A 12,468-nucleotide genomic window follows, 5' to 3' on the forward strand; every position below is an offset into this window, starting at 1 on the left:
GAATCAAATATTGCATTTAATTTCAGTCGCAAAATGTTAAGCGATCACACACTGCAAACCGCACGCAAAAAGAAAATCACAAGGCCCGTGCGAGGCACTAAACCGCATTCAAATACAGCAACCAAATCAGTTAGCGTCAAAGATTTTGTCATTAGAAATTCATACCTCTAGCATTTGGCTGAAAACAAGAGATTGCAGGGGCTGCTCGCTTCTCGGCCGCGGCGCTAGCGACAGCAACAAGTCATCCGGTCACAGCTGAGTCCTCCAACGTACTGGAACTGCATGTGACAGAGCAGTTCAATCCTCAGGCCCTGATTGGACACATTCAATGGGGGTGTTCTCGCGCCGCTCTATGTGATTGGTTGGTTGTTGTCATGTGATCAGGGTGCAGGGCGATGCAAGGAAGCTGCAGTTCTCTGGCAATTGTAATAGTTGCAAGCTTTCCATTCTAATCCATGTATGTGTAAACCTGAGGAAAGTGTAGAAAAGGGTTTTCAGAATGGATTATCCACTGTGGCCGATTTTCCTGCTGGATTTTAATGCAAGAACGCTGCACTTGGTGTATTGGTATAAGGGATGTAGAATATCCATGCTGCCTGGCAGAAGACTGATCGATGAAGCGATTGTTCCCATTGGAAACAGGAAGGCAGCAGCAGTATGCTCACCACTGTTCATTTCACGGAATCAAAGACTCCATTTTTAAACAATAGATGAGTTTGCAAAAATTAAAAGTTACTCACGTCTCTGGGTGGGCTCGAACCACCAACCTTTCAGTTAACAGCCGAACGCGCTGGCCCATTGCGCCACAGAGACAGACACGAAAATGTTTGCAATTGGAATTATTCCACATGAACCCATGTGATTATGTGCCAGAGTGTTCACAGCAGAGGCACCGATTTCGAAGCAAATGAGAAGCTGCGTGGGTCCAAACCACTGTCAGGGTAGTCGTGGCCGAGTGGTTAAGGCGATGGACTAGAAATCCATTGGGGTTTCCCCGCGCAGGTTCGAATCCTGCCGACTACGGCACCGAGGACGTCGTCCCAAATGATCGCTTTTTACTTAATTTGAACTGCTGCCTTTCGGTTCCTCTGCCGAGATTCAAAGCTGCAATCAAACAAAGTTTCAAGCAGAAAGTGTAACAAGCACTTCACCCCATTATGACATTACGAGAGGCCTAAGCCAAAGGAAAATACTACGTTATTTAACGCTCTTGGAACCGTCAAAGCAATTTTAACCGTCGAAAATATTTTATTTTGCAACCCATTGAAGAAAATGCACGTCTTCCGCGCAGCCATCTTCCAGTTGATGCTGCTTCCTACTGCGATGCTTATTTAATGAACTAAGGCAGACGAGCCACAGTTCTCAACACCGCCGGCCTAAATCGCTACATTAGATCATAAGAAATAGGAGCAGGATTTGGCCATGCGGCCCTCGATCATGCTCCGCCATTCACTAAGATCATGGCTGATCCTCTACCTCAACTGAAAGTTACCGACCTTGCCCCATATACCTTGATTTCCGTAATGTACATATCCATCTCAGTTAGGAATGTACTCAACGACTGAACCACCACAGCCCTCTGCGTTAGAAAACTCCAAAGATACACAACCCTTACAATGAAGCAATTTCTCCTCATCTCAATCTTAAATGGCCGGCCCCTTATTCTGAAACTTTGACCCCTAGTTCGGGCTCCACAGCCAGGGTAAACAACCTCTCAGAATCCGCCCAGTCAAGCCATGAAAGAATTTATATGTTCTTCCTTCGTAGCGTCTGCTGAATTCATTTCACCACAGAAAACTATGTTTAGCTGGATGGACAACCAGCAGGAAAAACAATGCAGCCAAAGATTTATTCTCCAACCACATTCCCTGAGGCACGCGGCCATACAAAGGGACAAAAGCAGCACACAAGAGAAAAGGCGATTTGAATCCCGTTCGTAGTGTCGAATTTCCTCAATTTGACCGAACGCCATATGAAGCAACAATTTGAATCAGATATTGCATTTAATTTCAGTCGCAAAATGTTAAGCGATCACACACTGCAAACCGCACGCAAAAAGAAAATCACAAGGCCCGTGCGAGGCACTAAACCGCATTCAAATACAGCAACCAAATCAGTTAGCGTCAAAGATTTTGTCATTAGAAATTCATACATCTAGCATTTGGCTGAAAACAAGAGATTGCAGGGGCTGCTCGCTTCCCGGCCGCGGCGCTAGCGACAGCAACAAGTCATCCGCTCACAGCTGAGTCCTCCAATGTACTGGAACTGCATGTGACAGAGCAGTTCAATCCTCAGGCCCTGATTGGACACATTCAATGGGGGTGTTCTCGCGCCGCTCTATGTGATTGGTTGGTTGTTGTCATGTGATCAGGGTGCAGAGCGATGCAAGGAAGCTGCAGTTCTCTGGCAATTGTAATAGTTGCAAGCTTTCCATTCTAATCCATGTATGTGTAAACCTGAGGAAAGTGTAGAAAAGGGTTTTCAGAATGGATTATCCACTGTGGCCGATTTTCCTGCTGGATTTTAATGCAAGAACGCTGCACTTGGAGTATTGGTATAAGGGATGTAGAATATCCATGCTGCCTGGCAGAAGACTGATCGATGCAGCGATTGTTCCCATTGGAAACAGGAAGGCAGCAGCAGTATGCTCACCACTGTTCATTTCACGGAATCAAAGACTCCATTTTTAAACAATAGATGAGTTTGCAAAAATTAAAAGTTACTCACGTCTCTGGGTGGGCTCGAACCACCAACCTTTCAGTTAACAGCCGAACGCGCTGGCCCATTGCGCCACAGACACAGACACGAAAATGTTTGCAATTGGAATTATTCCACATGAACCCATGTGTTTATGTGCCAGAGTGTTCACAGCAGAGGCACCGATTTCGAAGCAAATGAGAAGCTGCTTGGGTCCAAACCACTGTCAGGGTAGTCGTGGCCGAGTGGTTAAGGCGATGGACTAGAAATCCATTGGGGTTTCCCCGTGCAGGTTCGAATCCTGCCGACTACGGCACAGAGGACGTCCTCCCAAATGATTGCTTTTTACTTAATTTGAACTGCTGCCTTTCGGTTCCTCTGCCGAGATTCAAAGCAACAATCAAAGAAAGTTTCAAGCAGAAAGTACAACAAGCACTTCACCCCATTATGACATTACGAGAGGCCTAAGCCAAAGGAGAATACTACGTTATTTAACGCTCTTGGAACCGTCAAAGCAATTTTAACCGTCGAAAATATTTTATTTTGCAACCAATTGAAGAAAATGCACGTCTTCTGCGCAGCCATCTTCCAGTTGATGCTGCTTCCTACTGCGATGCTTATTTAATGAACTAAGGCAGACGAGCCACAGTTCTCAACACCGCCGGCCTAAATCGCTACATTAGATCATAAGAAATAGGAGCAGGATTTGGCCATGCGGCCCTCGATCATGCTCCGCCATTCAATAAGATCATGGCTGATCCTCTACCTCAACTGAAAGTTACCGACCTTGCCCCATATACCTTGATTTCCGTAATGTACATATCCATCTCAGTTAGTAATGTACTCAACGACTGAACCACCACAGCCCTCTGCGTTAGAAAACTCCAAAGATACACAACCCTTACAATGAAGCAATTTCTCCTCATCTCAATCTTAAATGGCCGGCCCCTTATTCTGAAACTTTGACCCCTAGTTCTGGCTCCACAGCCAGGGTAAACAACCTCTCAGAATCCGCCCAGTCAAGCCATGAAAGAATTTATATGTTCTTCCTTCGTAGCGTCTGCTGAATTCATTTCACCACAGAAAACTATGTTTAGCTGGATGGACAACCAGCAGGAAAAACAATGCAGCCAAAGATTTATTCTCCAACCACATTCCCTGAGGCACGCGGCCATACAAAGGGACAAAAGCAGCACACAAGAGAAAAGGCGATTTGAATCCCGTTCGTAGTGTCGAATTTCCTCAATTTGACCGAACGCCATATGAAGCAACAATTTGAATCAGATATTGCATTTAATTTCAGTCGCAAAATGTTAAGCGATCACACATTGCAAACCGCACGCAAAAAGAAAATCACAAGGCCCGTGCGAGGCACTAAACCGCATTCAAATACAGCAACCAAATCAGTTAGCGTCAAAGATTTTGTCATTAGAAATTCATACCTCTAGCATTTGGCTGAAAACAAGAGATTGCAGGGGCTGCTCGCTTCTCGGCCGCGGCGCTAGCGACAGCAACAAGTCATCCGGTCACAGCTGAGTCCTCCAACTTACTGGAACTGCATGTGACAGAGCAGTTCAATCCTCAGGCCCTGATTGGACACATTCAATGGGGGTGTTCTCGCGCCGCTCTATGTGATTGGTTGGTTGTTGTCATGTGATCAGGGTGCAGGGCGATGCAAGGAAGCTGCCGTTCTCTGGCAATTGTAATAGTTGCAAGCTTTCCATTCTAATCCATGTATGTGTAAACCTGAGGAAAGTGTAGAAAAGGGTTTTCAGAATGGATTATCCACTGTGGCCGATTTTCCTGCTGGATTTTAATGCAAGAACGCTGCAATTGGAGTATTGGTATAAGGGATGTAAAATATCCATGCTGCCTGGCAGAAGACTGATCGATGAAGCGATTGTTCCCATTGGAAACAGGAAGGCAGCAGCAGTATGCTCACCACTGTTCATTTCACGGAATCAAAGACTCCATTTTTAAACAATAGATGAGTTTGCAAAAATTAAAAGTTACTCACGTCTCTGGGTGGGCTCGAACCACCAACCTTTCAGTTAACAGCCGAACGCGCTGGCCCATTGCGCCACAGAGACAGACACGAAAATGTTTGCAATTGGAATTATTCCACATGAACCCATGTGATTATGTGCCAGAGTGTTCACAGCAGAGGCACCGATTTCGAAGCAAATGAGAAGCTGCGTGGGTCCAAACCACTGTCAGGGTAGTCGTGGCCGAGTGGTTAAGGCGATGGACTAGAAATCCATTGGGGTTTCCCCGCGCAGGTTCGAATCCTGCCGACTACGGCACCGAGGACGTCGTCCCAAATGATTGCTTTTTACTTAATTTGAACTGCTGACTTTCGGTTCCTCTGCCGAGATTCAAAGCTACAATCAAACAAAGTTTCAAGCAGAAAGTATAACAAGCACTTCACCCCATTATGACATTACGAGAGGCCTAAGCCAAAGGAGAATACTACGTTATTTAACGCTCTTGCAATTTGAACCGTCGAAAATATTTTATTTTGCAACCCATTGAAGAAAATGCACGTCTTCCGCGCAGCCATCTTCCAGTTGATGCTGCTTCCTACTGCGATGCTTATTTAATGAACTAAGGCAGACGAGCCACAGTTCTCAACACCGCCGGCCTAAATCGCTACATTAGATCATAAGAAATAGGAGCAGGATTTGGCCATGCGGCCCTCGATCATGCTCCGCCATTCAATAAGATCATGGCTGATCCTCTACCTCAACTGAAAGTTACCGACCTTGCCCCATATACCTTGATTTCCGTAATGTACATATCCATCTCAGTTAGGAATGTACTCAACGACTGAACCACCACAGCCCTCTGCGTTAGAAAACTCCAAAGATACACAACCCTTACAATGAAGCAATTTCTCCTCATCTCAAACTTAAATGGCCGGCCCCTTTTTCTGAAACTTTGACCCCTAGTTCGGGCTCCACAGCCAGGGTAAACAACCTCTCAGAATCCGCCCAGTCAAGCCATGAAAGAATTTATATGTTCTTCCTTCGTAGCGTCTGCTGAATTCATTTCACCACAGAAAACTATGTTTAGCTGGATGGACAACCAGCAGGAAAAACAATGCAGCCAAAGATTTATTCTCCAACCACATTCCCTGAGGCACGCGGCCATACAAAGGGACAAAAGCAGCACACAAGAGAAAAGGCGATTTGAATCCCGTTCGTAGTGTCGAATTTCCTCAATTTGACCGAACGCCATATGAAGCAACAATTTGAATCAGATATTGCATTTAATTTCAGTCGCAAAATGTTAAGCGATCACACACTGCAAACCGCACGCAAAAAGAAAATCACAAGGCCCGTGCGAGGCACTAAACCGCATTCAAATACAGCAACCAAATCAGTTAGCGTCAAAGATTTTGTCATTAGAAATTCATACCTCTAGCATTTGGCTGAAAACAAGAGATTGCAGGGGCTGCTCGCTTCTCGGCCGCGGCGCTAGCGACAGCAACAAGTCATCCGGTCACAGCTGAGTCCTCCAACTTACTGGAACTGCATGTGACAGAGCAGTTCAATCCTCAGGCCCTGATTGGACACATTCAATGGGGGTGTTCTCGCGCCGCTCTATGTGATTGGTTGGTTGTTGTCATGTGATCAGGGTGAAGGGCGATGCAAGGAAGCTGCAGTTCTCTGGCAATTGTAATAGTTGCAAGCTTTCCATTCTAATCCATGTATGTGTAAACCTGAGGAAAGTGTAGAAAAGGGTTTTCAGAATGGATTATCCACTGTGGCCGATTTTCCTGCTGGATTATAATGCAAGAACGCTGCACTTGGAGTATTGGTATAAGGGATGTAGAATATCCATTCTGCCTGGCAGAAGACTGATCGATGAAGCGATTGTTCCCATTGGAAACAGGAAGGCAGCAGCAGCATGCTCACCACTGTTCATTTCACGGAATCAAAGACTCCATTTTTAAACAATAGATGAGTTTGCAAAAATTAAAAGTTACTCACGTCTCTGGGTGGGCTCGAACCACCAACCTTTCAGTTAACAGCCGAACGCGCTGGCCCATTGCGCCACAGAGACAGACACGAAAATGTTTGCAATTGGAATTATTCCACATGAACCCATGTGATTATGTGCCAGAGTGTTCACAGCAGAGGCACCGATTTCGAAGCAAATGAGAAGCTGCGTGTGTCCAAACAACTGTCAGGGTAGTCGTGGCCGAGTGGTTAAGGCGATGGACTAGAAATCCATTGGGGTTTCCCCGTGCAGGTTCGAATCTTGCCGACTACGGCACCGAGGACGTCCTCCCAAATGATCGCTTTTTACTTAATTTGAACTGCTGCCTTTCGGTTCCTCTGCCGAGATTCAAAGCGACAATCAAACAAAGTTTCAAGCAGAAAGTATAACAAGCACTTCACCCCATTATGACATTAAGAGAGGCCTAAGCCAAAGGAGAATACTACGTTATTTAACGCTCTTGAAACCGTCAAAGCAATTTTAACCGTCGAAAATATTTTATTTTGCAACCCATTGAAGAAAATGCACGTCTTCCGTGCAGCCATCTTCCAGTTGATGCTGCTTCCTACTGCGATGCTTATTTCATGAACTAAGGCAGACGAGCCACAGTTCTCAACACCGCCGGCCTAAATCGGTACATTAGATCATAAGAAATAGGAGCAGGATTTGGCCATGCGGCCCTCGATCATGTTCCGCCATTCAATAAGATCATGGCTGATCCTCTACCTCAACTGAAAATTACCGACCTAGCCCCATATACCTTGATTTCCGTAATGTACATATCCATCTCAGTTAGGAATGTACTCAACTACTGAACCACCACAGCCCTCTGCGTTAGAAAACTCCAAAGATACACAACCCTTACAATGAAGCAATTTCTGCTCATCACAATCTTAAATGGCCGGCCCCTTATTCTGAAACTTTGACCCCTAGTTCGGGCTCCACAGCCAGGGTAAACAACCTCTCAGAATCCGCCCAGTCAAGCCATGAAAGAATTTATATGTTCTTCCTTCGTAGCGTCTGCAGAATTCATTTCACCACAGAAAACTATGTTTAGCTGGATGGACAACCAGCAGGAAAAACAATGCAGCCAAAGATTTATTCTCCAATCACATTCCGTGAGGCACGCGGCCATACAAAGGGACAAAAGCAGCACACAAGAGAAAAGGCGATTTGAATCCCGTTCGTAGTGTCGAATTTGCTCAATTTGACCGAACGCCATATGAAGCAACAATTTGAATCAGATATTGCATTTAATTTCAGTCGCAAAATGTTAAGCGATCACACACTGCAAACCGTACGCAAAAAGAAAATCACAAGGCCCGTGCGAGGCACTAAACCGCATTCAAATACAGCAACCAAATCAGTTAGCGTCAAAGATTTTGTCATTAGAAATTCATACCTCTAACATTTGGCTGAAAACAAGAGATTGCAGGGGCTGCTCGCTTCTCGGCCGCGGCGCTAGCGACAGCAACAAGTCATCCGCTCACAGCTGAGTCCTCCAACGTACTGGAACTGCATGTGACAGAGCAGTTCAATCCTCAGGCCCTGATTGGACACATTCAATGGGGGTGTTCTCGCGCCGCTCTATGTGATTGGTTGGTTGTTGTCATGTGATCAGGGTGCAGAGCGATGCAAGGAAGCTGCAGTTCTCTGGCAATTTTAATAGTTGCAAGCTTTCCATTCTAATCCATGTGTGTGTAAATCTGAGGAAAGTGTAGAAAGGGTTTTCAGAATGGATTATCCACTGTGGCCGATTTTCCTGCTGGATTTTAATGCAAGAACGCTGCACTTGGAGTACTGGTATAAGGGATGTAGAATATCCATGCTGCCTGGCAGAAGACTGATCGATGAAGCGATTGTTCCCATTGGAAACAGGAAGGCAGCAGCAGTATGCTCACCACTGTTCATTTCACGGAATCAAAGACTCCATTTTTAAACAATAGATGAGTTTGCAAAAATTAAAAGTTACTCACGTCTTTGGGTGGGCTCGAACCACCAACCTTTCAATTAACAGCCAGAACGCGCTGGCCCATTGCGCCACACACGAAAATGTTTGCAATTGGAATTATTCCACATGAACCCATGTGATTATGCGACAGAGTGTTCACAGCAGAGGCACAGCTTTCGAAGCAAATGAGAAGCTGCGTGGGGCCAAACCACTGTCAGGGTAGTCGTGGCCGAGTGGTTAAGGCGATGAACTAGAAATCCGTTGGGGTTTCCCCGCGCAGGTTCGAATCCTGCCGACTACGTCACCGAGGACATCGTCCCAAATGTTCGGTTTTTAAGTAATTTGAACTGCTGCTTTTCGGTTCCTCTGCCGAGATTTAAAGCCACAATCAAACAAAGTTTCAAGCAGAAAGTATAACAAGCACTTCACCCCATTATGACATTACGAGAGGCCTAAGCCAATAGGAGAATACTGCGCTATTTAACGCTTTTGAAACCGTCAAAGCAATTTTAACCGTCGAAAATATTTTATTTTGCAACCCATTGAAGAAAATGCACGTCTTCCGCGCAGCCATCTTCCAGTTGATGCTGCTTCCTACTGCGATGCTTATTTAATGAACTAAGGCAGACGAGCCACAGTTCTCAACACCGCCGGCCGAAATCGGTACATTAGATCATAAGAAATAGGAGCAGGATTTGGCCATGTGGCCCTCGATCATGCTCCGCCATTCAATAAGATCATGGCTGATCCTCTACCTCAACTGAAAATTACCGACCTAGCCTCATATTCATTGATTTGCGTAATGTACATATCCATCTCAGTTAATAATGTACTCAATGACTGAACCACCACAGCCCTCTGCGTTAGAAAACTCCAAAGATACACAACCCTTACAATGAAGCAATTTCTCCTCATCTCAATCTTAAATGGCCGGCCCCTTATTCTGAAACTTTGACCCCTAGTTCGGGCTCCACAGCCAGGGTAAACAACCTCTCAGAATCCGCCCAGTCAAGCCATGAAAGAATTTATATGTTCTTCCTTCGTAGCGTCTGCTGAATTCATTTCACCACAGAAAAATATGTTTAGCTGGATGGACAACCAGCAGGAAAAACAATGCAGCCAAAGATTTATTCTCCAACCACATTCCCTGAGGCACGCGGCCATACAAAGGGACAAAAGCAGCACACAAGAGAAATGGCGATTTGAATCCCGTTCGTAGTGTCGAATTTCCTCAATTTGACCGAACGCCATATGAAGCAACAATTTGAATCAGATATTGCATTTAATTTCAGTCGCAAAATGTTAAGCGATCACACACTGCAAACCGTACGCAAAAAGAAAATCACAAGGCCCGTGCGAGGCACTAAACCGCATTCAAATACAGCAACCAAATCAGTTAGCGTCAAAGATTTTGTCATTAGAAATTCATACCTCTAACATTTGGCTGAAAACAAGAGATTGCAGGGGCTGCTCGCTTCTCGGCCGCGGCGCTAGCGACAGCAACAAGTCATCCGCTCACAGCTGAGTCCTCCAACGTACTGGAACTGCATGTGACAGAGCAGTTCAATCCTCAGGCCCTGATTGGACACATTCAATGGGGGTGTTCTCGCGCCGCTCTATGTGATTGGTTGGTTGTTGTCATGTGATCAGGGTGCAGAGCGATGCAAGGAAGCTGCAGTTCTCTGGCAATTTTAATAGTTGCAAGCTTTCCATTCTAATCCATGTGTGTGTAAATCTGAGGAAAGTGTAGAAAGGGTTTTCAGAATGGATTATCCACTGTGGCCGATTTTCCTGCTGGATTTTAATGCAAGAACGCTGCACTTGGAGTACTGGTATAAGGGATGTAGAATATCCATGCTGCCTGGCAGAAGACTGATCGATGAAGCGATTGTTCCCATTGGAAACAGGAAGGCAGCAGCAGTATGCTCACCACTGTTCATTTCACGGAATCAAAGACTCCATTTTTAAACAATAGATGAGTTTGCAAAAAATAAAAGTTACTCACGTCTTTGGGTGGGCTCGAACCACCAACCTTTCAATTAACAGCCAGAACGCGCTGGCCCATTGCGCCACACACGGAAATGTTTGCAATTGGAATTATTCCACATGAACCCATGTGATTATGCGCCAGAGTGTTCACAGCAGAGGCACCGCTTTCGAAGCAAATGAGAAGCTGCGTGGGGCCAAACCACTGTCAGGGTAGTCGTGGCCGAGTGGTTAAGGCGATGAACTAGAAATCCGTTGGGGTTTCCCCGCGCCGGTTCGAATCCTGCCGACTACGTCACCGAGGACATCGTCCCAAATGTTCGGTTTTTAAGTAATTTGAACTGCTGCCTTTCGGTTCCTCTGCCGAGATTTAAAGCCACAATCAAACAAAGTTTCAAGCAGAAAGTATAACAAGCACTTCACCCCATTATGACATTATGAGAGGCCTAAGCCAATAGGAGAATACTGCGCTATTTAACGCTCTTGAAACCGTCAAAGCAATTTTAACCGTCGAAAATATTTTATTTTGCAACCCATTGAAGAAAATGCACGTCTTCCGCGCAGCCATCTTCCAGTTGATGCTGCTTCCTACTGCGATGCTTATTTAATGAACTAAGGCAGACGAGCCACAGTTCTCAACAACGCCGGCCGAAATCGGTACATTAGATCATAAGAAATAGGAGCAGGATTTGGCCATGCGGCCCTCGATCATGCTCCGCCATTCAATAAGATCATGGCTGATCCTCTACCTCAACTGAAAATTACCGACCTAGCCTCATATACATTGATTTGCGTAAGGTACATATCCATCTCAGTTAATAATGTACTCAATGACTGAACCACCACAGCCCTCTGCGTTAGAAAACTCCAAAGATACACAACCCTTACAATGAAGCAATTTCTCCTCATCTCAATCTTAAATGGCCGGCCCCTTATTCTGAAACTTTGACCCCTAGTTCGGGCTCCACAGCCAGGGTAAACAACCTCTCAGAATCCGCCCAGTCAAGCCATGAAAGAATTTATATGTTCTTCCTTCGTAGCGTCTGCTGAATTCATTTCACCACAGAAAAATATGTTTAGCTGGATGGACAACCAGCAGGAAAAACAATGCAGCCAAAGATTTATTCTCCAACCACATTCCCTGAGGCACGCGGCCATACAAAGGGACAAAAGCAGCACACAAGAGAAATGGCGATTTGAATCCCGTTCGTAGTGTCGAATTTCCTCAATTTGACCGAACGCCATATGAAGCAACAATTTGAATCAGATATTGCATTTAATTTCAGTCGCAAAATGTTAAGCGATCACACACTGCAAACCGCACGCAAAAAGAAAATCACAAGGCCCGTGCGAGGCACTAAACCGCATTCAAATACAGCAACCAAATCAGTTGGCGTCAAAGATTTTGTCATTAGAAATTCATACCTCTAGCATTTGGCTGAAAACAAGAGATTGCAGGGGCTGCTCGCTTCTCGGCCGCGGCGCCAGCGACAGCAACAAGTCATCCGGTCACAGCTGAGTCCTCCAAATTACTGGAACTGCATGTGACAGAGCAGTTCAATCCTCAGGCCCTGATTGGACACATTCAATGGGGGTGTTCTCGCGCCGCTCTATGTGATTGGTTGGTTGTTGTCATGTGATCAGGGTGCAGGGCGATGCAAGGAAGCTGCAGTTCTCTGGCAATTGTAATAGTTGCAAGCTTTCCATTCTAATCCATGTATGTGTAAACCTGAGGAAAGTGTAGAAAAGGGTTTTCAGAATGGATTATCCACTTTGGCCGATTTTCCTGCTGGATTTTAATGGCAAGAACGCTGCACTTGGAGTATTGGTAT

The 12,468-nt window shown here is 45.5% G+C and overlaps 8 non-coding genes across 8 annotated transcripts; 5 read left to right on the forward strand and 3 right to left on the reverse strand.

Moving 5' to 3' along the window:
* Positions 1-739: 739 nt before the first annotated feature.
* On the reverse strand, positions 740-813 carry trnan-guu (transfer RNA asparagine (anticodon GUU)). The gene has a single exon. It is a non-coding gene; the product is annotated as a tRNA-Asn (tRNA).
* A 128-nt stretch (positions 814-941) lies between these two features.
* Positions 942-1,023, forward strand: trnas-aga (transfer RNA serine (anticodon AGA)). Its single transcript has one exon. It is a non-coding gene; the product is annotated as a tRNA-Ser (tRNA).
* Positions 1,024-2,928: 1,905 nt separating this feature from the next.
* On the forward strand, positions 2,929-3,010 carry trnas-aga (transfer RNA serine (anticodon AGA)). Its single transcript has one exon. It is a non-coding gene; the product is annotated as a tRNA-Ser (tRNA).
* A 1,703-nt stretch (positions 3,011-4,713) lies between these two features.
* On the reverse strand, positions 4,714-4,787 carry trnan-guu (transfer RNA asparagine (anticodon GUU)). Its single transcript has one exon. It is a non-coding gene; the product is annotated as a tRNA-Asn (tRNA).
* A 128-nt stretch (positions 4,788-4,915) lies between these two features.
* On the forward strand, positions 4,916-4,997 carry trnas-aga (transfer RNA serine (anticodon AGA)). Its single transcript has one exon. It is a non-coding gene; the product is annotated as a tRNA-Ser (tRNA).
* Positions 4,998-6,688: 1,691 nt separating this feature from the next.
* Positions 6,689-6,762, reverse strand: trnan-guu (transfer RNA asparagine (anticodon GUU)). The gene has a single exon. It is a non-coding gene; the product is annotated as a tRNA-Asn (tRNA).
* A 128-nt stretch (positions 6,763-6,890) lies between these two features.
* Positions 6,891-6,972, forward strand: trnas-aga (transfer RNA serine (anticodon AGA)). Its single transcript has one exon. It is a non-coding gene; the product is annotated as a tRNA-Ser (tRNA).
* A 1,897-nt stretch (positions 6,973-8,869) lies between these two features.
* trnas-aga (transfer RNA serine (anticodon AGA)) lies at positions 8,870-8,951 on the forward strand. Its single transcript has one exon. It is a non-coding gene; the product is annotated as a tRNA-Ser (tRNA).
* The last annotated feature ends 3,517 nt before the right edge of the window (positions 8,952-12,468 follow it).

Source organism: Somniosus microcephalus, unplaced genomic scaffold, assembly GCF_052327205.1.
Source record: "Somniosus microcephalus isolate GS21.2 unplaced genomic scaffold, FLI_Smic_1.0 unresolved_chr9, whole genome shotgun sequence".
In the NCBI taxonomy this organism is placed as follows: Eukaryota; Metazoa; Chordata; class Chondrichthyes; order Squaliformes; family Somniosidae; genus Somniosus; species Somniosus microcephalus.